The sequence below is a fragment of the Macrobrachium rosenbergii genome, chromosome 15 (genome assembly GCF_040412425.1).
Source record: "Macrobrachium rosenbergii isolate ZJJX-2024 chromosome 15, ASM4041242v1, whole genome shotgun sequence".
In the NCBI taxonomy this organism is placed as follows: Eukaryota; Metazoa; Arthropoda; class Malacostraca; order Decapoda; family Palaemonidae; genus Macrobrachium; species Macrobrachium rosenbergii.
Window position 1 is genome coordinate 53,246,040 of NC_089755.1, and position 26,863 is coordinate 53,272,902.

A 26,863-nucleotide genomic window follows, 5' to 3' on the forward strand; every position below is an offset into this window, starting at 1 on the left:
GACTCAAACAATTTTTTTCTCATGCTATTGGCTGAATAAAAAAATCGGTATTTTTCTCTCGCCAATGGCTATTGGGTAACTCCAACAATTTTTTTTTATATTTCTCTTGCTATTGGCTATTGGTAGTCTGCAAAAATTTAGTTATTTTTCTCTTACCATTGGCTATTGGCTGACTCAAACATTTTTATTTTTCTCTTGCTATTGGCTATTGACTGACTAAAAAAATCGTTATTTTTCTCTCACCACTGGCTATTGGCTGACTCAAACATTTTTTTTATTTTTCTCTTGCTATTGGTTATTGGCTGACTAAAAAAAAAATCGTTATTTTTCTCTCACTATTGGCTATTCGCTGACTCAAACAAATTCGTTATTTTTCTATCTATTGTATATTGGCTGCCTCGAAAAAATTTTATTTTCTCACTATTGGCTATTGACTGACTCAATAAATTTTATTTTCCTTTCACTATTGGCTATTGGCTGACTCAAAAAATTTTATTTTCTCCCACCATTGGCTATTACCTGACCCTAACAATTTCGTTATTTTGCTCGTAATATATAATTATCAAAAATGAACTGAAAACAACGGGAGATTTGTTCTCTCTTTAATCAGCAACTCAGACTTCTAAAAATCTAAGGAATAAAGAATCTTAAAGAATCTTTAGTCAGGAATCCTTTTGATGGGAGAGGAACAGAAGTAAATGTCAACCACCCATCACTTATTCTTATTCTTGGTCTCTGTTCCTTGACATTTTGCGATGGATAATTGTGAACACGCAAGAGAGAGAGAGAGAGAGAGAAAAAAAATGGCCTGGCATTTCAGAAAACGACAACAGTGATAAGCTGCTTCCCTTATTTTGCTGAATCTTCTACGTAACTATTTTGTTGATTATATATATATATATATATATTTATATATATATATATATATATATATATATATATATATATATATATATATATATATATATATATATATATATATATATATATATATATATTTAATATTTATATTTACATTTGTGTTTGTGTGATTTTTTGGGGGCGGCATTTCAGTCAGTATTTTACTCTAATCTCTCTCTCTCTCTCTCTCTCTCTCTCTCTCTCTCTCTCTCTCTCTCTCTCTCTCTCTCTCTATATATATATATATATATATCTCAGCGGATGTATCTTAATGGCAGTTTTGACTTGTTCCATGCTTAAATAATAATAATAATAATAATAATAATAATAATAATAATAAAATGAGTAGAGCTCTCAATGCCGAGAACTCAAGTTGGACTGAAGATGAACCCAGGGTAGGATTCGAAAGCTTTTTTAAGACATTTTTATAAAGTCTCACATTCTACCATCGATATATTATAGTGGACCTAATAATAATAATAATAATAATAATAATAATAATAATAATAATAATAATAATCTTTCTTTCCAGCGATCACCTCCCCCACCACCTCAGTACAAAGCGTTCCTCACTACAGATCTCGCAGTCCTTGACATTCTCCATCTATCGCGAAATGTCTCTTAGAATTCCTTCTCCGCCTCTCGTTAGATTCCCACTTGAAACTGATAACAGTCCGATAACAAGTGACAGTCCGATAACAAGTGACAAGATGATTAGTTTGTGTTGTGACTGATGTGCTCTGAACACGTTCACACACTCGTTTTTGTAGTTAAGTAATTTATATCTGTGTGCAGTAATAATTTTAAACACTTACACAAAATATACAAAATTTGCATGCTACATATTACTAACACTCAATTTTTAGTTTTCTGTGAAAGAAAACTGTTGAGATGTGAATTTGTTTGTCCGTCCGCACATTACTGTCCACACTCTGATCTTAAAAGCTACTGAGGTTAGTGGGCTGCAAATTGGTATGTTGATCATCCACCCTCCAATCATCAGACATACCAAATTCCCGCCCTCTAGCCTCATTAGTTTTTATTTTAATTAAGGTTAAAGTTAGACACAGTCGTGCGTTTGGCAACGCTATAAGCCAGGCCACCACCGGGCCGTAGTTAAAGTTTCATGAGCCGCGGCTCATACAGCATTATACGCTGTGCAGATAACTCGATTGTTCCGAAGAAACTTCGGCTCATTTTTTACTTGTTTATTTGTCTCATAATTACACAAACAGTTTGTGATTCAACACAGTCATACAAAATTGCAAAAAACACATATAACGGTCGCATTCATTTTGTAACTTTACACTCAAATATACATAAACTTGTATATCCACATTCTCACCAACAAATTGTTTGTGATTTTGCACACAACCACATACACCCACAAACAGCCACACACACCCCAATACACAGTCCTATACCCCCACTGAAATAGCCAGTGACTTATTACATAACACAGTCACATACACCTACGTACAGCTTCATGTACCCACATATCCACACACCACAAACAGCCCCATACACCCACACACAGCCACATACACCCACACACAGCCGCATATACCCACACATTGCCACATACACTCACACACAGCCACATACAACCAAACAGCCACATACACCCACACACAAGCACATACACTCACACAAGCCGCATATACCCACACACTGCCACATACACTCACACACAGCCACATACACCCACACACAAGCACACACACTCACACAAGCCGCATGTACCCACACATTGCCACATACACCCACACGCCATATGCAATCAGCGCGTCTGTACATAGCCGCACATAAAGTCTTAACACCCATAGACCCAGCTTATGACTGATCAGTAACACAGCCACATACGCCCACACAAACCCACACGGAAGACACACACAAACACACACCCACATAACGCCCACAAACACCGAGCATCGCATCTTCTTCAAGTGTAACCTTGACTTTGTCCATTGATCGTCCAGTCTTCAGGGAAGCTGGGTTCTTCTTCTGTAATCTCCGAAGGAGGAATTTTCAGCGGTCAAACTTTATCTTCCTTTTTAGTTTTCTGTAAAAGAAAACTATTGTGCCGGTTTTGTCTGTCCGTCCGCACTTTTTTCTGTCCGCCCTCAGATCTTGGAAACTACCGAGGCTAGAGGGCTGCAAATTGGTATATTGATCATCCACCCTCCAATCATCAAACATACCAGATTGCAGCCATCTAGCCTCAGTAGTTTTTTTTTTATTTAAAGTTAAAGTTAGCCATAATCGTGCTTCTGGCAACGCTATAGGATAGGCCACCACCGGGTAATGGTTAGTTTCATGGGCCGCGACTCATACAGCGTTATGCCGAGACCACCGAAAGATAGATCTGATTTCTGTGGCCTTGATTATACGCTGTACAGAAAACTCGATTGCGCCGAAGAAACTTCGGCGCATTTTTTACTTGTTTTGTTTAAGTATGCATGTGTGAAGTGGACTTACGTGTTCACTCATTAATTAATTTATCTATTTATTTATCTATATTTAATTTATCTTATTTAATTTATCTATTTATTTATTTAATTTATCTATTTATTTATTTAATTGATTTATTTAATTTATCTATTTATTTATTTAATTTACTTATTTAATTTATCTATTTATTTATTTATTTATTGACTAGCTTTAGTTTCAAGTTCAGTGTTGTCATTGAAATGGCTACATATGTATACATGTGTATGCATATAAGGTTCATCAGTATCCCATCGAGCCCCTGGCATGCATTTTCACTCCCCTCTTGCCGGCACCCTCGCATGTCTTAGTTGTTATTATTATTATTATTATTATTATTATTATTATTATTATTATTATTATTATTATTATTATTATTATTGTTTTATTATTATTATTATTATTATTATTATTATTATCATCCTATATGAAGAAATAGAAAGAAAATATTAATAAAGTAACAAGACTTAAATACAGATGATTAATAAAATTAAAACATGAATAAGCATCAGGAAGGAAAATGTACGCTTAACTAGAAGAGAGAGAGAGAGAGAGAGAGAGAGAGAGAGAGAGAGAGAGAGAGAGAGAGAGAGAGAGAGAATATCTCTTTGAAGAAATAGAAAGAAAAGATTAATAAAATAACAAGACTTAAATACCGATGATTAATGAAATTAAAACACGAATAAGCATCAGGAAGGAAAATGCTTAACTAGAAGAAATCCCTTTGAAGAAATAGAAAGAAAAGATTAATAAAATAACAAGACTTAAATACCGATGATTAATGAAATTAAAACACGAATAAGCAATAGGAAAGAATATGAACACATAACTAGAAGAGAGAGAGAGAGAGAGAGAGTATCCCTTCCTTGGCGACCACAGACAAAAAAAAAAAAAAAAAAAAAAAGACTGTCGCTTCTCTGACAAATCAGAAGGAAGAGAGAGAGAGAATATTACTTTGACAAAGACACACCTCCAGCAACAACAAAAAAATGCTTTGGCATCACTTCAAAGTAAGTCTGGAATTTTTTTTTTTTTAGGTTGTTTCCTTGAGTTTGCCGGATCCCTTTGGGTTCAGTGACATCCCCTTGATATATATTAGAGAGAAGGAAAGAATATTATATATATATATATATATATATATATATATATATATATATATATATATATATATATATATATATATATGTATATATATATATAAATATTTATATACATTATATATATATATTATGTGTATGTATATATACATATATATATATATATATATATATATATATATATATATATATATATATATATATATATATATATATATATATATATATGTAGTTTCTGTAAATAACTGAGGCCACAGGAAGAATATTTTTACCGAAATATCTTCCCAAACAAGACGATAAGAATGCTAAGGCCGACTGGCATTCACAGTAAATATATTCTCCAAGGGAAGGTCTCCGCCATATTTACTATCGATGGCTGGCGCATTTTAGCTTAGTTGTGGATTAATAATAATAATAATAATAATAATAATAATAATAATGTATATTACAGTGCATGAGTACATGTTTCAGATTCATCTCTTTGTTATCAGAGAGAGAGAGAGAGAGAGAGAGAGAGAGAGAGAGAGAGAGAGAGAGAGAGAGAGAGAGAATATCCAGCAGGATAATATTTCGTGCATGTGTAAAACTGCTGCCTATATTATTGCATCACTTGCAAATTGCAAAGGCACTCAGGTTTTTAAAGCGAGACACCTCTGCTGCCTGACGCACGATAATCCTCCTCATTCTCTATTTTCATCACAAAATACAAAAGGCTAAACGGCACACCATATTCTCATTGCTTCATGATTGAGATCAAGGACTCGGAAAGGTCATAATATCCCAGCCATAAATACGGCCCCAAAATTAAAGACCTCACAGAAATATTAACTAGCAAACCTCGCCACCAAATGTCCGTTAGACACAGCAGTGAATGCTGTTTCCACTAAGCTGTCAAGGCCACCTCTCGTAGCCAAGGTTTTCAGCAAGTTTTTTTCGTTATCTGGGCTTGACTTTTTGTTCGCAATGATGTTTTTGTTTCCATGCTCTCAGGACATGTTCGGCAATTGTGGCACGCTCCGTCGTCTTGTCGTTTCATGGCACTAGCAAGCCGTGAAAACCTATTTCCGGGTCGTAATTGTTTTGTTTGCTCTCCTCGCTGTCAGTTTAGAGCCCGACGTGTGATTGTTTGCAGTCTAAAGCACTCTTTTTTTGTATTCATTCGTGTGAAGAGGATGTAAGTAAATGAAACATTTTTCCAAGCAGGATATCCTCTTATTCTTAAAGTTAAATATATGCATTAGGGAAGGGCTCTGGCGTCATCATGGGTTAGATAATCCTAGACCTATCATTCGATCATGTGGAGAGTACATGAGCGCAGAAACACATGGGGTAGCCACGTGTGACAGGTTTTAATATTGCCGAATATATTAATTTTTTTTTTCATTCGGTTTAGGTCTTCGAAAAGCAAAAGTCTTGACAGGACCAATACTCCCTTGAATGAGTTTCAGCTACAGCTAGAGAAGAAATACAGGTAGATCATACCCTTTGGTAACGGAACCAAACCCGAAAATTTACTAGCGTTTTGTTGTTGAATGAAGTCGATTTTATGTCAGCACTGTTCCAGCCTTGATGGCAGCTAGTTCTAGCTTAGCTAATTTACGTGAGTATGTAATTTGATCTACTTCAAGTACGATACATTTGACGTCTATGCTCTTCTTGTGAAAAAGCAACAGAATTTTAAGGGTTTACTGGATACTGGCAAAGATAGGAGATTCGTCATTAAATCAGTGAGTTACTCCATCCCAAACGCGCACATGCAATTAAGACGTATTTTGTGCGCCGCAAAAATGGTAATTAGAATCCTCCCCAGAGCTAAAACGTAGAGCTTAGCGTGACTTGGACTTTCAAGCATAAAGAGGTTCCCACTGCGAAGTAAACTAGGCGTGTAAACAAAAACGCTGCACTGTGTACCTACGTAAATACACGTTTAAAAAAAAAATAATAAAAACCTTCACTTCTTTGAAAACTCGCAGATGAAAATATGCACGTGAGGGTTAAAGATACTCTGATTTTTAAGTAAATAATCGCGTGTTTTATACAGTAATTAGAACTTCCGTAAATTCTCTGACTCTTAGATTTATTGCAAGACGTCCTCGAAACTACGTGACTTGTCAAAACGTTTTCTTCCTAGTGCCACAGAAAGAAAAGTAGAGACAAATATTTTCTGCTTAAATGTTATTGCAACAGTAAGAGGCTCCGTGGTAAAGGTGACATCTTCGCCACCCAAGTGAAGAAACGAATCACTGGTCGAAATTTAATTAGTTTGTAAGACCACAGAGGGCATGAATTCTTCTCGCTGCAGTTCCGTGTTCTTTCACTCCAGGACTGGTATAGGTTCTATGGTTCTGCCAAAGAACCACTAAAATTTATATTTTCTATAGTTCTGCCAAAGACCCACTAAAACTTATAGGTTCTGTAGTTGTACATAAGAACCACTAAAACTTATAGGTTCTTTAGTTCTACATAAGAACCACTGAAACTTACGGGTTCTTTAGGAGTACATAAGAACCACTAAAACTTATAGGTTCTATAGTTCTACATAAGAACCACTAAAACTTAAAGGTTTTATAGTTCTGCACAAGAACCACTAAAACTTATAGGTTCTATAGTTCTACACAAGAACCACTAAAACTTTAGGTTCTATAGTTCTACATAAGTACCACTAAAACTTGTAGGTTCTTTATAAGTGCACAACCACTAAAACTTATAGGTTCTACAGTTCTACATAAGAACCACTAAAACTTATAGGTCCTATAGTTCTACCTAAGAACCACTAACACTTATAGGTCCTATAGTTCTACCCAAGAACCACTAAAACATAGATCCTATAATTCTACCTAAGAACCACTAAAACTCACAGGTTATATAATTCTGCATAAGAGCCACTACAACTGGTTCTATAGTGTACTGCAGTAGACAAGGCGAACCCTGGCTTTGTCTGGACGCCTGGGCCAGTTCACGTGTTCTGCAGGCGGCTGGGCATCTTGTTGGTCCATAGTCACATGTTCGTCTCGCTCTCAGCCCAGTTCGACGACTTCTCCTATGGCATCGGTCTAGGGGGATGTCATTAAGGGAAATCTCGAGAGACAACGTGATGCCCGTTTCGGCTTCCACTGGTTTGAGCGGATCAAACGTGTGTGTTTTCGTTAATTATGAAACTCATCCAGTGGTGTGTTTTCATTAATTATGAAATTGATCCAACGGTTTCTGCCTTGTTGAAAATGTTATAATCAAGCCAGAGGATAAATCAGTTTTTGATTTGTATTTATTTTACACTCTAGGTTTTGAATTTGTAATGGAATATAAAGTTTAGGCCAAAGGAGAGGGTGGAAATTAAGATTAAAGGGAATATGAACGGAGGTATAGTTAAAGGAATGCAAGGGGTTGCAGCTAGGGGCGGAAGGGACTCTGCAAAGAACCTTAAGTAATGACTACAGTGCGCCATGTAAGGTGCACTGACGACACTACCCCCTTACAGGGTTTTGCAGTCTAGTTAACACTGCAGTTTCTAAAAGGATCGAACTTAATTGCATATTTTATTCCTTAATCAAAGCAACGATTTATAGTAAACCAAACAACCTTTGTATTTTTTTTAATGGAGCCAAAGGTCTCTGTCATTAGCGTGATTGATTATTCATAATTTATGAATGACGTCCAGATTCAGAGTTTGAGGTCATTAGCATAAAAGCATAAAAATCAATACGTTAACACACTTAAAATATTTAACGATCTACAAGCAACGAATGTGAATTTCTAGGGAAAATGGTGGCAACTGATTTCACTTATCTTTATTTGAATTTTTTCCTTTAGCAAATAATATTAATACATTCAGATTGAAGGGAAAGAGTCCCACATTATTTCGCGTTAGAAAAATCTTCCATCTTGTGAAACTTGTCAGTCACCTATATCTTTAAATGAACCGATTTAGAAAAAAAATTATGATATTCGAGACAAGATTTCGAGAAAAATAGACGTTCGCCATATTTATCGATGTAACTGTAACAAGTGATTACATTATAGATGCTATTAAACTGGTGGTGGTTATCCTTGATAAGGCTAACTCTATAGTTCTGTGGCATATCAGTAGGCTCCGTAGGGGACAGTGCCGTCAGTACACCTCACGTGGAGCCTTTAGGCATTACCACAGAGCGTATGGAGACCTTTCGACCGCTTAGTTGCACCTGCTTTTTTTTTTAGCCTTTTACTTTCAATCCATTCCCTCTTCCACTCTTCTGTCTTGCTGACCAACTTCTCTAACTATTCTTAGTGCAACTTTGGGGCTTTCCACTGTCTTAATGCTGAAGGACTGAAGGTGCCCCAGTGCTTGGTTTTATAGCCTTAATTTCATAGTTCATTCGTTCACATTGATATGCCGACACTAAAACTGTCCCATTAGCTTAACTTGTGATATCTGCTAGCACCTTGGTACCAAACTGTGCATAAAGGAACATAACTTTTTTATTCTGCACTTGAGTATAGCTTGTCACCAGTGTTGGCTGTTTAGTGCAGAGTTTGGCGGGAAGAGGCTGAAAGATGCCAGAAACTGCTTTCTTGTGATGTGTTGACTTGGATTGTTGCCATTTTTATTCAGAGGACGTGTCTGTCTTCCTGTTCTACAGTTACTACAGTGGACGGCACTCTCAGAAGTTATCTGCATCCCAGAGAGTGAAGTTATCAGGCAGTTTTATCATTTATATGTCCCCTCCTTTAGCTGTGGGATTACATTCCTATTTTTATTTCTTGTTATCTCAGATTTGCTGAACAACAACACCAATATGCAGTGAATATGCCCCGCTGTCGAACTTCTCAGTTCCAGAGGTCCTTTATTCCTCAAACAGTGCAGTTGGAACCTCAAAAGTGTAAAGGAAGATGCTATGCATTACCACCCTAAAACAGTACACATCTTATCTTAATAATTTATTTATATTCTTAACTATTTATTTATGAAATTTATTAATGTACATTTTTTTTCTTTTCTGATAACTGTTCTGTTCTTTCCGTATTTCCCATTACCTTTTAATTCTTCCTAATGAACACCATAGTCTTTGGAAGCTTGAATTTAAAGTCAGTGGCTCATGTGTTCTTGTTCCATATGAACGGGGTTCATCTTCTGAATAATAATAATCATCATCATCATCATCTTGTTATGCCCATCGTTATTATTCCTTTACTAAACGTCTTGCTGACACCGCATGATTTTACCAATACAATCTCAGGTACAGAGATAAGAGTTATCTGTCACCATGACGCTGTATTTTGTCGCAGTATCTGTTTCACGAGATTGTACTTGTACTCAAGACCTCGCAAGTGCAATCCAGGGTCTCGTGCAACTGAGCTCCAAATTCCGGGGCGACTGCTCGGCGTCACTTTGCTTCTTCGTAGCTGCGCGAGCTGAAAGCGTTAGTCTCTTGTCCTCCCCCTATTTTCGGTGCAAATGTATCTGCAGTTCCCTTTCTTTTGATTATATATATTTATATATGTATATACACTGTATATATATCTGGCAGCGATATAGACCAGACCACCACCGGGTCGTGGTTGAAGTTTCATGGGCAGCGGCGGCTCACACAGCCATTATACCGTGACCGCCGATAGTTAGATCTATTTTCAGTGGCCTTGATTATACGCTGTGCAGAAATATATATACTTCTGGTAGCGATATAGGCCAGACCACCACCTGGCCGTGGTTAAAGTTTCATGGGCAGAGGCTCACGCAGCATTATACCGAGACCACCGAAAGATAGATCTATTTTCGGTGGCCTTGATTGTACGCTGTGCAGAAAACTCGATGGCACCGGCGTTTTTTACTTGTTACCTTCTGCTTATGGTAAAGAGAAATGAACCATGTGACCACAACATTAACGGTACAAGGTCCAATGTACGAGTATAATGATTATCTACAAGGACTTTTCTTTGCGTGAGGAGAACTCTTAGGCCTTATGCATACTCTTCCTCTCTTTTAAACTAGTTAGAAGCCGAGGTTGACCTTGCAAGACTTTCCTCAAGAGACCTTGCAATAATGACACTTCCTCGCATAACCAAATGACATAGGCCTACGGATAACAAGTTTTCCCGAACTGGTTTTGAGCGTAGGCCTATATGTGATCATGTTTTCTTCGAAGTATTCGTTGTCTGTGGTCGGATTTCACGATTTTGTTTCATTTTGTTGTTCTTCAAACCATAAATGCAATATATAGGGAGAAATCTTCTTATCGGGTTTAGTGGACTGACTACAATTTGCGCTATTTCGTTTAACCCCAGGATCCTGGTATGCGGAAAAGTCATTATGAATTAAGTGATGAAATAAACTAACAGTTGCATAAGGATACGTACGTAAATAGCCTGCTCCTGAATTTATGAGGTATTTCCTCATGATTTTTATTTGCTTTTACGTGGAAGCATGCAAGGAATATCATAAAATAGCCTAACACTCTATTACTGGGACTAGCAACGTGATCCCAATGCCAGTGCATAGAAGTCTGATTGTAAATGGCGGTGGGTCACAGTAAGACCCGAGAACCCAACAAATGTGATGTATACCGAGGGTTGCGAGACGAGGGAACCTGTTACTTGGGATGGGGGTGGGGAGGGTGTCATTTTTGTTCTTGTAAGTTTTGTTTGTACTGAAAAGTGGGCGTCGGAATTTCTCTGGAGTGCCAAAAACACTGGGAGACGCGATACAAGAATAGGCCCCTGCAGGTGTCAGATCTGGCAACATGAATCTGTAAATCAAGAAGGAAACGGGATAAGGCGCTGGTGCTGAAAGGGTGGTGATGTCATGGCAGATTACCTTCTTTGTGTGGTGAGGAATTCTGTACCGGAGTCTCCAGGTGATGTCAGAATTGAATGTTAACTGGTACGTTCTAGAAAGGTTCAGTAGCGCCTGATTTATTGTAATATATGCCCGTTATGGGAAAAGTTAATGATTTTACATCTAAAATCTGGTGACAGTTATGCATTATCTAATAAGGTCAACTGGTACAGGTTGAAAATTTGCTAGATGATATTAATACTGAAAACCTTATTGATAGGCTGCACCTTTTCCTCATATTTTTCCTTTTGGATATTGAAAATTCAAATGAATTTTAGATGCTTTGTTTAATGAATGCTTTTTTTTATATGCCAAATAACAGTTTGAAATTCTAGTTTGAAAGTCAGGGGCTTCTTATTAGAGTGTCGAAGGCTTGAAGATTGAATGTATAAGACTTACAGTTTGAACATGAGGGGTTTATACTTGAGTAAAGAGCTGAGTTTGACAGTTTGAACATGAGGGGTTTACATTTGAGTAAAGAGCTGAGTTTGACCGTCAGGGCCTTGTATAGTTTAACTGTATTGGTCCTCCAGTTTGAAAATCAAGGCCCATGTTTGGAATCTTCAGTGCCCATACATTGCACATCAAGAGCCTGTATAGTTTAAACGTCGCAGATCCACAGTTTGTACATCAGGTTTTTTTTTTTTTTTTTTACTCCTTGAGGACTTGCAGTTTAATTCCAGTTTTGATTTCAAGCACTCACAGTTTGCAGTTCAGTGGCTTTTAGTTTGAATGTCAGGAGGCCTCAATTACCACTACTCTGGATTATATAGTTTGAACACCACGGGCCTGTATTTTTTGTACATCCAGGGTGCACGTCTTTGACCATCAAGGACCAGCTAACAGGCATAACTAGAGTGATCAGTTTGTAATTCAAAGTAAGGTTTGTCCATTTTATTTGAAAACTGAAGTTCTTGATCAGTTTGCAATTCAAAGTAAGGTTTGTTTATTTTATTTGAAAACTGAAGTTCTTGAGCAGTTTCTGAATCAAAGTAAGGTTTGTCAATTTTATTTGAAAACTGAAGTTCTTGATCAGTTTGTAATTCAAAGTAAAGTTTGTCTATTTCATTTGAAAGCTGACGTTTTTCTACATCAAAAACAATGAACTTGATAGCTGCAACGCCAATTACTTCACAGTAATCATTCCTTTTAAAAACGGCTCAAGAGACTTAATGACTCGCAATGGCTGCTTTGCACAGTAAAGTTATACCTGTTTATGCACACATATATGTATATATAAATGTGTACGTATATTTATTTATAATGGTCAAATATTAGTGCCTTCAGCAAATAACAGGAATGAAAAAGATCTTTGTGTATGCATCAGAAGACAAACAAATTTAAGAATGAATATATAAAAACCCAGGTAAACAACAGCCATCATGCACGAAGATCAGGGCCAGGTAAGACTTCAGATCAGGTTTCCGACTTCGCGCATTCTAACGGACAACCAGAAGGGTCATGACCCTAAAAAAAGTACATGAAGTCGAATTCCTGTGAAGTTAGAGTTCCTCCGAACAGAGTTCTTGTTTCCAATTCGGCTATACACGAGTTGAGAAGAACAAAATGTCAGCGAGAAAGAGAAAGGATGAATGGAATTGCAGGTCTCTGGTAACACATCCAGAACACGCCATTCGTGTTCCGTCCCGGGATGCCAATTTTAGCCGAGGAGTAATAAAACCGGATAGTACTAGTTATTCTTGGAAACTTGCACATATTCTCTCTCTCTCTCTCTCTCTCTCTCTCTCTCTCTCTCTCTCTCTCTCTCTCTCTGAAAATGCATCTCTGGTCCCTTGTCGAAGGGTCTAATGAATTTTAACTTTTGTTGACAATTTTGATATAATATATATATATATATATATATATATATATATATATATATATATATATATATATATATATATATATATATATATATATATATATATATATATATATATATATATATATATATACACTTTATATACTTATATACTGTGTATTGTAAGAGCACAATTACTGCAGTTACCATCATCTTCCTACGATTTTTAAGCTACAATATCTTCATATCGTGATTTCAAATACGCATAACCTGTAAAGTGTAAGAAGATATAGATTTAAATCGATTTGTTGTAGAGACCTGACATATTTTTGTGGTTATCCTTGTATTGTCAATTGCTGTGAATTATATCATTTTTTTATCAAAGAATTGCTTTAACAATATGCTAATTAGTCCGATGCTTTCACGAATGGGTTTCTATTAATCGATGATGAAAAACACACACCAGTAATTCAAATTATAATTTTAAAATCAACTATAAATTCTTGCAGCTGGCTTGAAAGTTGTTTAATTTCTTGAATATTTTTTTTTTTACTTCAAGGTCTTATAATGATAGACATTTTCATCCTGAACTTTTCAGTTTTTTCGGTGTTCGGTTTTTTTTTCTTTCTCTTCAATTTATTGGCTGTATAGAAATTGAAAAAATCTTTTAAATTTCAATCAGGGTTTAGAAGTACGGCGTAAGGCTTTAAGAGTTTTATTTATTTATTTATTTTTGTATCCCGTAATTGAACAGAAATTTATCCCGAGTTTTTTTTTTTTTTTTGGTTTTAGACGCAGTTCATGTAGAGCTTTTTTTTTTTCATCGTAGTTGATCTCATTTCGTGAAGATGAAAAAGTTGCTCCTTGTCAATTTTTTAAAAATAACCTTTGAATATTATACAGCAGTTACAGGAAGGCTACAGACTTAGTGCCTTCAAATTACAAATTTCAAGTTTTTCTATGTACAATATTCTCATTTTAGATGTTGTTGTTTCTGAGTGTACAGTAATGAAATTCTTACTTCATGTACAACATCCATCGTTACAAAAAAACATCAGAAGAATAAAGATTACAGTCACGGCGAAGTCACAAATACAAAGTCTCATTCATTTCACAGGCTGAAAGCAAACTCTAGCCGTCCCCATATGCTCCGCCCACTGGCCAATGCAACGCGGGCGTTGGGCACTGGGGCAGATTTCACCAACGAGGACCAGACTCGGGATTGCATAGTTCCCGTTGCCTTTCATGCGCGTCCATATCATAAGTAAACTGGCAAATGCAGTTACATTCAGTCTGACAGGCTGAAGATTGCATTGTACCTTCATTTTTCTTTCTATATAACTTTCGTATTTTGTGTTTTATATTTTATTCTCTTTTGTATTTTGTATTTTATATTCCGTTTGATCTTTTGAATTTCAGATTTTTATGTGTTATAACACACACACACATACATACATACATACATACACACACACACACACACATATATATATATATATATATATATATATATATATATATATATATATATATATATATATATATATATATATATATATATATATATATATACATACATACATACATACATACATACATACATACATACATACATATATATTATATATTTTATATATATATTTGTCTGTGTGTGGAATTTTTCTTTTGTTTTGTAAAAATTATGTTCAGTATTTTATCAATAGCATTTGGGGGTTTCATAGTTCGTTCATGTTGTGTATTTTTATACCTTCGTTTGCGCATGCTCACTTCGCAAGTGCATGAACTCTGACATTTCGGCATCAGCACGGGCCCTTTCCCCAAGTGCGGTGAGGTGTAAAAGGGGGTTAGGAGGCCTGGCGTGGACCTCTGGGCTCTGTGTAACCAGTCAAGCAACAGAGACAGCTAACAGCTTTAGATTTCTTGCCGTGCTCCGACATTTTACAAACACGAAGTTTTTTCATTTTATTTTATGTACATTTGTTTTATTTTTGATCCACCTGAATGGTATACGAGGCTTACTGGGTGGACAATGCATTATAAAGTAATGTTTCCCATATACTGTATAATCCACTTAGTGGGGTAATGCTGTCAGTGCACCTCACGCGGTGCACTGTAGGCATTACTAAGGTTCTTTGCAGCGTCCCATCGGCCCCCAGCTGCAACCCTTTTCATTCCTTTTACTGTACCTCCGTTCATATTTCTTTCTTCCACCTGACTTTCCACCCTCCCTAACAATTGATTCATAATGTAACTGCTAAAGGTTTTCCTCCTGTTACACCTTTCAAACCTTTCTGCTCTCAACTCCCATTTTAGCGCTGAATGACCTCATAGGTCCCAGAACTTGGCCTGAGGCCTAAATCCTGTGTTCTACTCTATTCCACACACTGTAGTGATTTCAAGTTAAAGTAGAGTTCTGACAAGTCCTCAACTATTAATGGTTCTTTGAAATTGCACCGTTTTCCGACTGAAAATTACCAAGCATTAATCCCTCGAGTTGTAATGGTTCTCAGATAGAGTATTTTTCTATCAAAACATAGTATATATGTCACAGTCCCTTATCAAGTGGTTTCTGAACAAATATGGCGTAGACTGTCCCTTTGGTACAGTGGTTCAGAAAATGTTCTCGTACCCCCATCCGATATAAATGCAATACAAACATTTGATAAATATACACTAAGTTTAAGGTTTCGTACCCCTTGCGGCTACAGGTATACCCCAGGTTAAGAATCACTGCTTTGGTAATATTAGCGGTAATGCTCTTGCGTTGTACATTAGTTTCCGAAAGCTATGGGACATTTTCTCATAGGTGACTACCTTCCTTGTTCATAAGTATATTACTTCTTCACCACTTTCATGAACATAAGTTTCACTGTTATACAAGGGGTGCATAGAATCTTAAATATTATTATTGTTATTATATAAACATGCATGTAAGGATTGCACATATCTATTGTAAGGAAATAAACTTGTTCTTTAAAACAAGTTTTAGGCATTTTGCATATATATATATATATATATATATATATATATATATATATATATATATATATATATATATATATATATATATATATATATATATATATATATATATATATATATTAGTTTAATTACATTTGCAGCAACACAATAAGAGACCTGATTTAAAAAGCTGTCTTGCAAAGTACTGACAGAGCCATCGCCCTTAAACTTTTAAACAAATTCATAAAGAAAACGAACATAAAACACCATACCTAAAAACAAACAAAAAAATATATAAAAAAGAAACTCACCTCACACAGCTACAACACGGCCTTTTTAACTCTTTTTGGTCAGTTTCAGACGCAGGAGCCTACCGTGCGACGTTCACCCTTTTATTTTGTTTCTTTTTATTATTTTCCTCATCTTTCACTCTTATTCCTTTGGCAGCAGCGGCAGCCAGGCATCGTCGTCGACCTGACACTGCTCTTTCCAAGGACAGCTGCAACGTGCGTCGTTTATTTCTTTTATCTTCATTTTTTTATCAGTATTACTAGCTTTTGACTCTGGTACTCCTCTCTCTCTCTCTCTCTCTCTCTCTCTCTCTCTCTCTCTCTCTCTCTCTCTCGCCAGACAAACACGTCCAATAACTAAAACCAGAACAGTCCGTTTAATCAAGGCCGCTTGTTTACCTGCCCTTCCGCTTCGGTGACAAGTAACAGGTATTGTTTATTTATTTTTTGTCCTTTTTTTGTCTGTGTCAGGACCATCACGCCTACTGTAGGTACGAATGAAGCGTAAATAATCCTTCTGTTATCTTATGCATAAAGATATATTATTAACAAAAGACTTCTCTTGATAAGTAGCGGAAAAGAAATAGACACAAAAGATGTAAATTGAGGGAAAGGTCACTTAATCCATCTTCTAGTTACGCAGCTTCCCCGTCTACTCCCTAGATGGCCTTGTCCTACATGTGAATCGCTCAGTTGTACTTCATGCCCCTGTGGTTTTCCATAGCACAGATACCTCTTCTTCTTTTTTTTGTTTATGTACACAACTGGCGTGTGTGAGAGAGAGAGAGAGAGAGAGAGAGAGAGAGAGAGAGAGAGAGAGAGAGAGAGAGGCTCTTGGACTTCAGGCTGAGAGAGATACAATCTTTGAGCGTCTTAGAGTGTGAAAATTACCTGTACCCATCAACATTACCGTCATTATTACTTACGTGTTCTTTTTGTTCTCTTGTTCTTCACGTGTTATGGACAGAAGAAAGATTGAGGGGGATTCCAGAAAAGGATTCTTATTTTACTACTGTGCGGAAGTGAAGGAAGAAAGCGGATCAGCTATTTGTTGGCTGTTGTCAGAATTTAAAGATAAATGGTGATTTTATATATTATATATATACACGTAAATATATGTTATATAACATATGTATTTATATGTGTGTAATATATATTATATAACATATATATTTATATATATATATATATATATATATATATATATATAGAGATATAGATATATAGAGAGAGAGAGAGAGAGAGAGAGTGCTAAAAGGAATGGAGCTAATGACAGTGAAAGGTCTGTTATTTATAACGCCAGCCTTCCGTTACCAAGTAACACTTGATAATAAGGCCATAAAACAAACCTTCCATGAACCGTAGGCCAGTAATCAACATCCTGGTTGTGGGTTAGTGGTCGGCTGATATTGACCCGGCCTTATGCCAGCGCGGGGCCCTATCCCAGGGCAATCTGTAAGAGTAGCAAGGTGTTAAGGGGAATAAGAAGCCTGGTGTGGACTTCAGGATTCAGATGTCAGACTTAAAGTTTTTCTAACAACGCTGAAATTTACAGAAGTGCAAGTGGTACTTAGCTGACAATGCAATTATTATTATTACGAGCTTGATGGAGCGCGTTACGCTGCGCTGGAACCCGGCGCTGCCTGTCATGTCTCCCCTACCCTCCCGAACCCCTACCTACCCCGCTCCCACCCGGGGCGGACAAACAGGTTTGCAGGAGGAGGGTGGATGTGTCATGTCTCCCCTACCCTCTCGATCCCCTACCTACCCCGCCCCCACCTGGCGTGGACAAACAAGATCCACTGGGATTTTATTATTATTATTATTATTATTATTATTATTATTATTATTATTATTATTATTATTATTATTATTATACCTTGAAAGTAAGCTATAGACGGATTTTTTTTTTTTAGTGAGATTCCTTTACTAGATTTGAAGAGCAACTGAGATAAGCATTTTAAGGTGTCCTGAAATTTGGTACTTTGAAAAATACAACCTATTACTTGAAGTACCAGACATATTTCAGAACACCTAATGCTTGTCTCAGTATTATAGGTATTTGTATTGTATACCTCGAGACCAAACAGTTTTCACTACCAGGTTGAACTATAACTCGATTTTTCTTTATAAATTCCCCTCTAGTATTTCCGTAGTGATTCCTCTGCATTTGGTTGCCCCTTTTCGTACGAAATACTCTCTCTCTCTCTCTCTCTCTCTCTCTCTCTCTCTCTCTCTCTCTCTCTCTCTCTCTCTCTCCAGTACCTACAGATTGCTATCTGTGAAAATGGACAAGACTCTTTCTCTCTCCAGTACCTACTGATTGCTGTCTGTGAAAATAGGCAAGTCTCTCTCTCTCTCTCTCTCTCTCTCCAGTACCCACAGACTACTATAACCGAAAAGAAAAAAAAAAAAAGTGAACACGGTTGTTATTTTTTGGTCTTTGAAGGAAATTGCAGGCAATGACCCTGTGATGGTTTTATCTTTCAAAATTGATTCGTCGAGAGCAAAATGATAATTGTCACCCCTCTTGTTTAATCGGTTCTTGGAAGGTCAACATGAGTGCTCATGATACGCTTATGATAGAACTGATAGTAATGCAATGTGGAGGATGTCATGAGGTATTGTGTATAAAGTAATTGACTGAAAGCGAATATATATTATATATATATATATATACAGTATATATTTTTAATGCAAAACATGTTTTAATAATGATACGGGAAATTGGCTGTTTTATGTCAAAGCGCATAATAATAATTGTGTGGATTGAAAAAAATTAAGAAAAAACACAAAAGGTGTACTTGCAAAGTAGTGGGATATTGAATAGAGGGTTTTGGTGTGCTGTTGATGAGCATAGAATGAACAGTGAAAGTATAATGTGGCCGTGAACATTATATTTATATAAATTTTTACATATAAACGTTGCTCATTTAAATAATAACGATAAGAAGTTATTCCGTGCGTATCACGTAACAAGAGAGAGGTGATACTATTGTAGAATTCCACAGACGGGCGATGTTAACCCCGATTCCCCATGGGAACTGCACTGCAATCTCATGTTGCTCCAGGGTTTAAGTTTAGAACATCTAGTTTATTTTTTATTTCTTTCCTGAAAGGAAGACCTCCACAGATGCTGGAACGACCCACATCTGAAATGCCTCATGTAGGTCAGCGCTTGTACCCGCCTCATTCGGCTTGAAAACATTTCTTGTTCGAATTGTTCTTATCGATTCAAATGTCTTTGTCTACGTCTTGTCAGCCGGTGAGACTAGCGTGTTCTAGAGCCATGCATCTATACACGAACACTTTTCCTGGAATGTTACAGTACTACATCGTCGTCAAGCCTTCCACCAAGTAGCCTATTCATCTTTTCGATAGTGAAATGAAATTGAAGTCATTTATAGTTTAGAGGTTATATCACGCATGCGCGAACAACCGCGCCTTCAAAATCTCGATTATGTTGGCTACTTGGCGCACGAAAATGCATCGCCTTTTGACGAAATATCCACATAATCTGGTTGATTTTAGTTAGACACGTGTTCTTTCTTCACACTTGGGAAAATGACACTGCAAGATTAACCCTGAAAAAATGTTTCCGTTAGAAAATAACGTCCTGTCGCTAAGTTGTCTATCACAAAAACGTTACTCGCCGAGATAGCCCTGTCGCCTTATCTCTTGTTTCGAGGAGACAGATAGCGTTGTTTTTCAGGCGATACTTATGTCGAGGTTAAAGATAAAAACCTGGTCATGGCACATAAAAAAGGAAATTCGAAGATAAAAATGGTAATAATGTTCCCTGATATCTTGTAATACTCGTACTTCGTAAGATCAACAACATGACGTGCTTTTTGTGTCTTTTTTTTCAGACGCAAAAAAAGAGTATGCTAAAGCAGCACTAAGGCGTTATAAGTCCATGGACCGAAGTGGTCAGACCTTGTCGCTGATCATGTCATTGCATATCAAAAAATTAACTGTACCATTGTTAGGTTAATTCCCTTCGATTTCAGGGACGCTTGTCCCTTCTGGCGTAGAAAGGGTTGGCCAACACTCCCGGAACGTCCTAGACCTAACCAGCTTACACAAAGATCGTTCTTTCCATCTCACTTCACCCACCTCTGTAAGCCTTCATTTTAAACCTTTTACACACAACTGCCAACAGGGTTACGCTCGAACTTAAACCCTCGCATACCTAGAAGGATGTTGTTATTCTGGGAAGTTGGCAACCCTCTGGCAACCCGTTGTCGGTCTATGACAATATCTCGAACCATTTTTGCGCGATTCGGTCTTTGGCTGAGAATCTCATGAGGCGATGACGTCAGGCGGGCAGACGATGCAAGTTTCATTCATTCCTTCGCCGAACAAAGGGGGAAATGTTTGTGCTAAGCCAACCATTTTTGAGGCTTCGCTTTGCCTGGTTAGTTGTTGAATTTCTTGCCGGCATAGTGTATTTTACGGATGAGTGATAATGGAAACTATTTGATCTTTTTCGTAAGAGTGGTTCTAAGGGAAACTGTGCCAACGATATTTTCCAAACGGAATTCAGGTCGCTTTAGAATTTCCTGTGTATGCCTAGATTACAACTTACTGTCGAAGGTTGTCCCATAATAATAATAATAATTAAAGTCCATTTGCTATCTCTTTTACGCCAATTCTTCACAGAAACCGTGATTCGTATTCTCTATATCGCAATGCTTGTCTAATTTTAGTCCACTGGAGTGTTTTGAAAGTTCGTTTGCTGGTAGGAATACTGAATGAAAACCACTTGGTATTCTAGCGCCGACCGTGCAGTTCTCTGCATGCAATTTTGTCACTGATAGTATTCTCAAGACAGTCCAGTATAAGTTTATTTATTCAACCTTACACAATATTATTATTATTATTATTATTATTATTATTATTATTAGTATAAACACAGGTAATAACAACGATTCTAAAAAATGAGAGTATACATTTCTCAAAATGTTGTTAAATGAAAGGAAACGGTGTATTGAATAGATTTTTCAAGTATAATAATAATAATAAAATAATAATAAATAAGGATGGTGATGATGATGATGATTACTATTATTATAAACAATGATTTTAAAAAATGAGAACATACAGTTGTCAGAATGTGCTTAAATTGAAAAAAAAAACAGCGTATCGATTTCAAATAGATTTTGTGAGTATAATAATAATAATAATAATAATAATAATAATAATGATAATTATTATTATTATTATTATTATTATTATTATTATTATTATTATTATTATTATTATTATACTTAGAAGGCCTAGGCACCAGAAGGGTAGAGCAAAACGAAGGAAGCGGAACTCTTACATAAGTAAAAAAAAAAAAATACCAATGAGATATATTACTAATTTTCTGTTAGGAGAATTTATTTATCCGATATCGTGTACTACCGTCACAAAAACGACGGTCATCGACGCTGTGTGTACGGGGGAGGTGGAGAGGGGATGATTTATATATGTATGTATATATATATATATATATATATATATATATATCTATATATATATATATATATATATAGAGAGAGAGAGAGAGAGAGAGAGCAGGTGTAAATTAGCACTATTCATATAAAAGATATCTCCGAGAACTACGTACTAAATTTAAGATTCGACACACGTGCGAACCCATCAGTTGACGCAGTAGTTAATAGATTGACATTCCCTGGAAAGACTTGATTGACTAAAGAAATATTTGAAACATCTGTACGGACTTGAGTCTCTCTCTCTCTCTCTCTCTCTCTCTCTCTCTCTCTCTCTCTCTCTCTCTCTGCCTTTGGTAACCCAGTATATCAGTTCTACTGTTTATGTGTTTGGCAACTATTGCTTCTATATATACCAATGCAAGTATCTACGACTGTTCAACTCTCTCTCTCTCTCTCTCTCTCTTTCAGTCCTTTCATCCACTTTATGTACTTCGTGTTTTTCTGTCATTTTCCGAACATTACTATCGTTAGTAAAAATGATTAGTGCTTGTTTTCGCTTCTTTTTTTATATTGGTTGCCACTCAATTTCCTTTCATTTCATGAAAAGCGATAAAAGAAATCTCCGTTTAAGGGAGCAATTAAAACATTTCATCACTTAGAACAACAAAGTTCAGATAAATTGGCTTCTTATATGAGTTAAGCAATCGTTATATCTTATCTTGAATTAAAATGGTTCCAAGAATGTGAACTTATTAAACATAAGGGTTGGATATGCTGATGACTAAAATAGGGGCCTTTGTGTTAGATTCCAAGGTCAACGAAACCTGACATCGGCCTACAAACCCTCACTTACTTTTTGTTCCCTCAGATTAATATCAGTACTTCAGCGGCTGTATCCCCGTAACGCAGTACTTTCAAATCAATACATGTCAAATGAGAAAGCCGTCACGCGCGGAATGTGTGGAACTTCCATGAAATAGGCCGAACGTTGGTTGGTCTGTAACTAAGGTAGGAACCGCAGGTCACTTCGTCACGTGAGGTACACCCGTAGGCGGGAATGATTAGCCTGGGAGATTCTTCATGTGTTCAGCTCAAGGAGGTTCAGCTGGGGATTATGTTACACAAGTACTCCATCTTCATCAAAGAGGTCCATAGTCCACGCTTGACTGTCTACAACTCATCTGACATTCCCTCATTCCTATTCGGGACAGGAAAATCCTGATGATTTTCTTTTTTACTTGGAAATAGCAGACGATTCTCAGCACGCTTGCGGCCAGACAGCCATAGTAATTGTCTTTTCTTTTCTTCATAGAGCCCAGATCATACTCTTTTGACACATCGCCACCCTAATTTAGGAATACTTAAGACCACCTGTTTTGCGAACTGTAGTGAAAAAATAGTCTTGGTTATAAAAAATCATAGTCGCTGGAATTGAGGACGCCGAACCGACTGGCGACATATGGCAACCCATCTCAGGTGAGTCAGTGGAAATGGTATGATTATCGTACGACGGAGCGCGATTTCGGTGCGGTCTGTAGCTGCGACCTAGCTCAAGGAATCTACAAGTTTCATTACAGAATACAGTAATAACTGTGTCATTTACTTACCGGAACAATAATCTCAACTTTGCTATGATACTGATGGTTTACTAAAACTTCAATCGTCTTATGCTCAGTGAATAAAGCCACTTTCAAGCTTGATTTTAACCACATTTTTCTTTATATAATTTTCTGTAATGGAATGAGACGCAAGTTTAAAGAAGTGAGTGCGTGAACTCACAGAACGCTTATTCTGGCTGCGAGAGATGCGGGAATATCCGAAAAAGAGGCAGTCTCTCTCTCTCTCTCTCTCTCTCTCTCTCTCTCTCTCTCTCTCTCTCTCTCTCTCTCTCTGTATCACACAAACCAAAGTTAAATTTGCAAAGGTAAAGCTGTATTAAAGTTATGAGAGAGAGCCAGAATTAGGAACAGTGGTATTTAAGAACGGTCCTTAATCAGGGCCACATAAAAACTATTTTTGTTACTCTCTCTCTCTCTCTCTCTCTCTCTCTCTCTCTCTCTCTCTCTCTCTCTCTCTCTCTCTCTCTCAAATGACAATTTTTTCGTATATGAAAACGTCCATTTCATTCTCCTCCGGTCTTTGACATTTACGACACTTCACAGCGCGTATAGAATGTGTGGATACCTGTATCATTGGACCGAAAAAACTGCATACTGTATAATCGCTGCAACTGCTTCTGTTAATCAAGGAACGCACTAATTATATTGTTACGCGTGAATTTTCTTCTTCTTTGTTATATTTAAGGAAAGGCCTTCTTCCTATAGTGTTTTGTCATTTTTGGCGTACCTTAGCTTGACTTCCCAAAGTGACGTCATATATCACGACCCCGCTTCCGTCGCCCGTTCACGTTACTGATGTCAGATAGCAAGTCTTTGTTCTAGGGACTGTCTGTTACTTGAAACAAATAATCAATTATAGTATAAAGATGTGATTAATTTGCTTGCAGATAGTCTGTTTAGACTCCCACCTGTGTTATCCAAATTTGCAAATAATTATAATGATAATATAAAGATGTATGAAAGCATGGAAGAATTATTTCTCCTTGTAGAGAGGCGACAGCATCAGTATTAGACTCCCACCTGTGTTATCCAGTGCAATGACTTTATTTAATCAAAAGAAAGAAATGCAATTTAAAAAAATCAACTTCAGTGCCGGCTCATGTAGACTCGGTGTAAGCTGCTTTTGTTGCAGCGGTGGGCGTTGTCCTTGTTGGTCTTTCACCAAAGTGTCTGTGTATTTGTTCGTTTTAGACGAACGTTTTGTACTGATTTGTAAGAACCATTGCTTAATGCTTATAAGATACGGCATTCGCTAGCGGACATTCATTCCTTTCGAGTATATTCCAGCGACAGTTCTGTCAATCGATCGCCAAGCGGGAAGAAGGATTTTCATATTCACCTCGTTATTTAACGCAAGAGGGAAGTATAACAAAGTCTGTCGTATAACAATTAATGATTTCGCCTCCTTTTAGCTGACCTGTCATTACAAAGGTTAAGTGATTCATTCAAAATAGATAAAGAAATTTCTTCTAGACTAAATCTATTTCAAGATATGGTGATGCCAGATAGTCCCGTAGTCGTAGACAAGCGTTGGTATTTGAAATATTTTTCATGTAGGCAATTAAACCCGTTGAAAATACTAAGGACAACTGAATTTTTAGTTGATATATTCGTGGTAAAGTAATCATGGCTAGAAATTCCTCTCTGCATGGACGAAGATACAAATCAATATCTGGCAACTTTGGGCCAGCGAGGCGAGGGCCACTCAAGAAGCACGAGTAAGCGCAGTGCGTCGAGTGAGTCAGTAGGAAGAGTACTCACGCTTTAGCACTCGTCGTGTAAAGTAATCCAGCTTTTTCTCTTTAATAACGCAGTGAGTGTGCCATCGTAAACTTTTCGTGCTGTTAAGTGGAGGTGTTTTCATTGTGAAGTGCCATGCTCTGAAGGATATTTGAATAGTGTTAATGGTGTACAATTAGAAACGTTGCCCTTTGTCTTGAAGGGCCCCTACTATCGCACAGCTGATGCATGTTGACCGTTGCCAAGGGACCCTACATAGCCTATGAACGGGAGTGAGGCGACAAAAAAAAGTACACTCCAGTTTTCCTGTAGATGGTATCACACTCATTTTGTCTTGTGCAGCACTGTCGTTGTTCTGTGTCGGTGTGGGTGTCTGTAAACCAGAATCAGGGGTGAAGCAGGGTCGGTTTAAAGCCGACAACGTGTAGCCTATGCAGGAATCGCCTGCTGCGGCAGGGGGGTGGATCATATCGATTGGTACGTCCTGTTTTACCCTATCCCCGGGATCTCCTCTCTCTCTCTTTCTCCCGGCGAAACTAAGGTGTGGTCTTGAAGAAAGTTTACTAATATTGGTGATTTTGACAATGAAGATGCTGAGTTAGGTGCGTCTGGCCTTTAATCAAGAAATGCAAAGACGTAGAAATTGCACGCGAGATTCCTAGTCCTAGAAGTCGGAGCATACAGTTTCTGACAGGACGTGCCCTGTAGAGCGGTCTTGGCCACGAAACTATGTATTTAGCTTACTACCTCCTTTTTTTCTGTAGTCATCGAAAGGTTGCAGCACATGACCGTGCAACAGCCCCCAAACTGGCAATGACTAGCAGAAGAGGCAAGCTTCGTGAGCTTGTAAAAGTGAACGTCAAATTTCACTGCAGAGTGAGAATGACAAGTGTTGAGGCGGGTTGCACCCCATTGACTCATGCATTGTCAACGCCTGTTTATTATTATTATTATTACATGGGTTACGGGGAATATTGAAAATGGCACCCACTTTAATCCCCCTGTCTCTCGCTATTTTGATTATTCCTTATTTGGACATAGAGTTTTTCAACGTATAGCCGTATTATAGCTGTTAGTTTGTCCACATAAAGATATATGGTGATAATCAGTGACCTTTTGCCGGAGTGGCTGCATGTAATGTGATTGTTTTGTAACATGTACAGCTTCCTGTTGTTACGGGTTTCTTCAAAAGTGCAAACTAGTACAGTCAATTCCAGTTCTGTAACTGAACACCCAACTGCCTGCTGTATGCCATTATCCAAATTGATATTACATTATCTGGACACCTGTTTTTCGTATACTTAACTTTCGTTTTTCAAAAAGAAAACAGGTGAATCCAAGGTATTGATATGGTGACCATGTGTCAAACACCTGTGTGACCTTAAATTTGGCCATGCCCCATTTTTAAGTAAGGTCAACAATTACCCTTCATGTGATCTTGCCACATTACGTAACAAGAAAGGGCTTGTTTGCGTGTTTGGTAATTGCAGGGCAGAATTCCTTTTAAAATGGTACTTTAACCATATTTTCAGGTGTGTAGAGATCGCACGTGTTTGTAATTTTGTTCTCAGGTTAACAAAGCGTTAAAAATGTTACCTGTAGCTTTTAATCTTACAAATTTTGGTAGGATTATACTCGTCGACAAGTATTGCGAGTTTAGAGTTTTGGGAGAAAGAGAGAGAGAGAGAGGGAGGGGGGGGAGGGGTTGTGATACCA

At 37.2% G+C, this 26,863-nt stretch overlaps 1 protein-coding gene across 50 annotated transcripts in view; it reads left to right on the forward strand.

The window, feature by feature from the left end:
• The window catches only part of Lpin (phosphatidate phosphatase LPIN), a 134,587-nt gene that overhangs the window by 62,823 nt on the left and 44,901 nt on the right, over nucleotides 1–26,863 (forward strand). For 20 of the 50 annotated variants that reach the window (XM_067117849.1, XM_067117850.1, XM_067117859.1 and 17 more), the window contains exon 1: nucleotides 25,121–25,220. The exons of 5 other annotated variants lie outside the window; for them this stretch is intronic. The gene's annotated coding sequence lies outside the window, so the exon portion shown is untranslated. Of the gene's footprint in view, nucleotides 1–25,120; nucleotides 25,625–26,863 lie in introns of those variants that run through there. 25 more of the 50 variants (XM_067117875.1, XM_067117887.1, XM_067117889.1 and 22 more) reach the window with 11 other exon arrangements.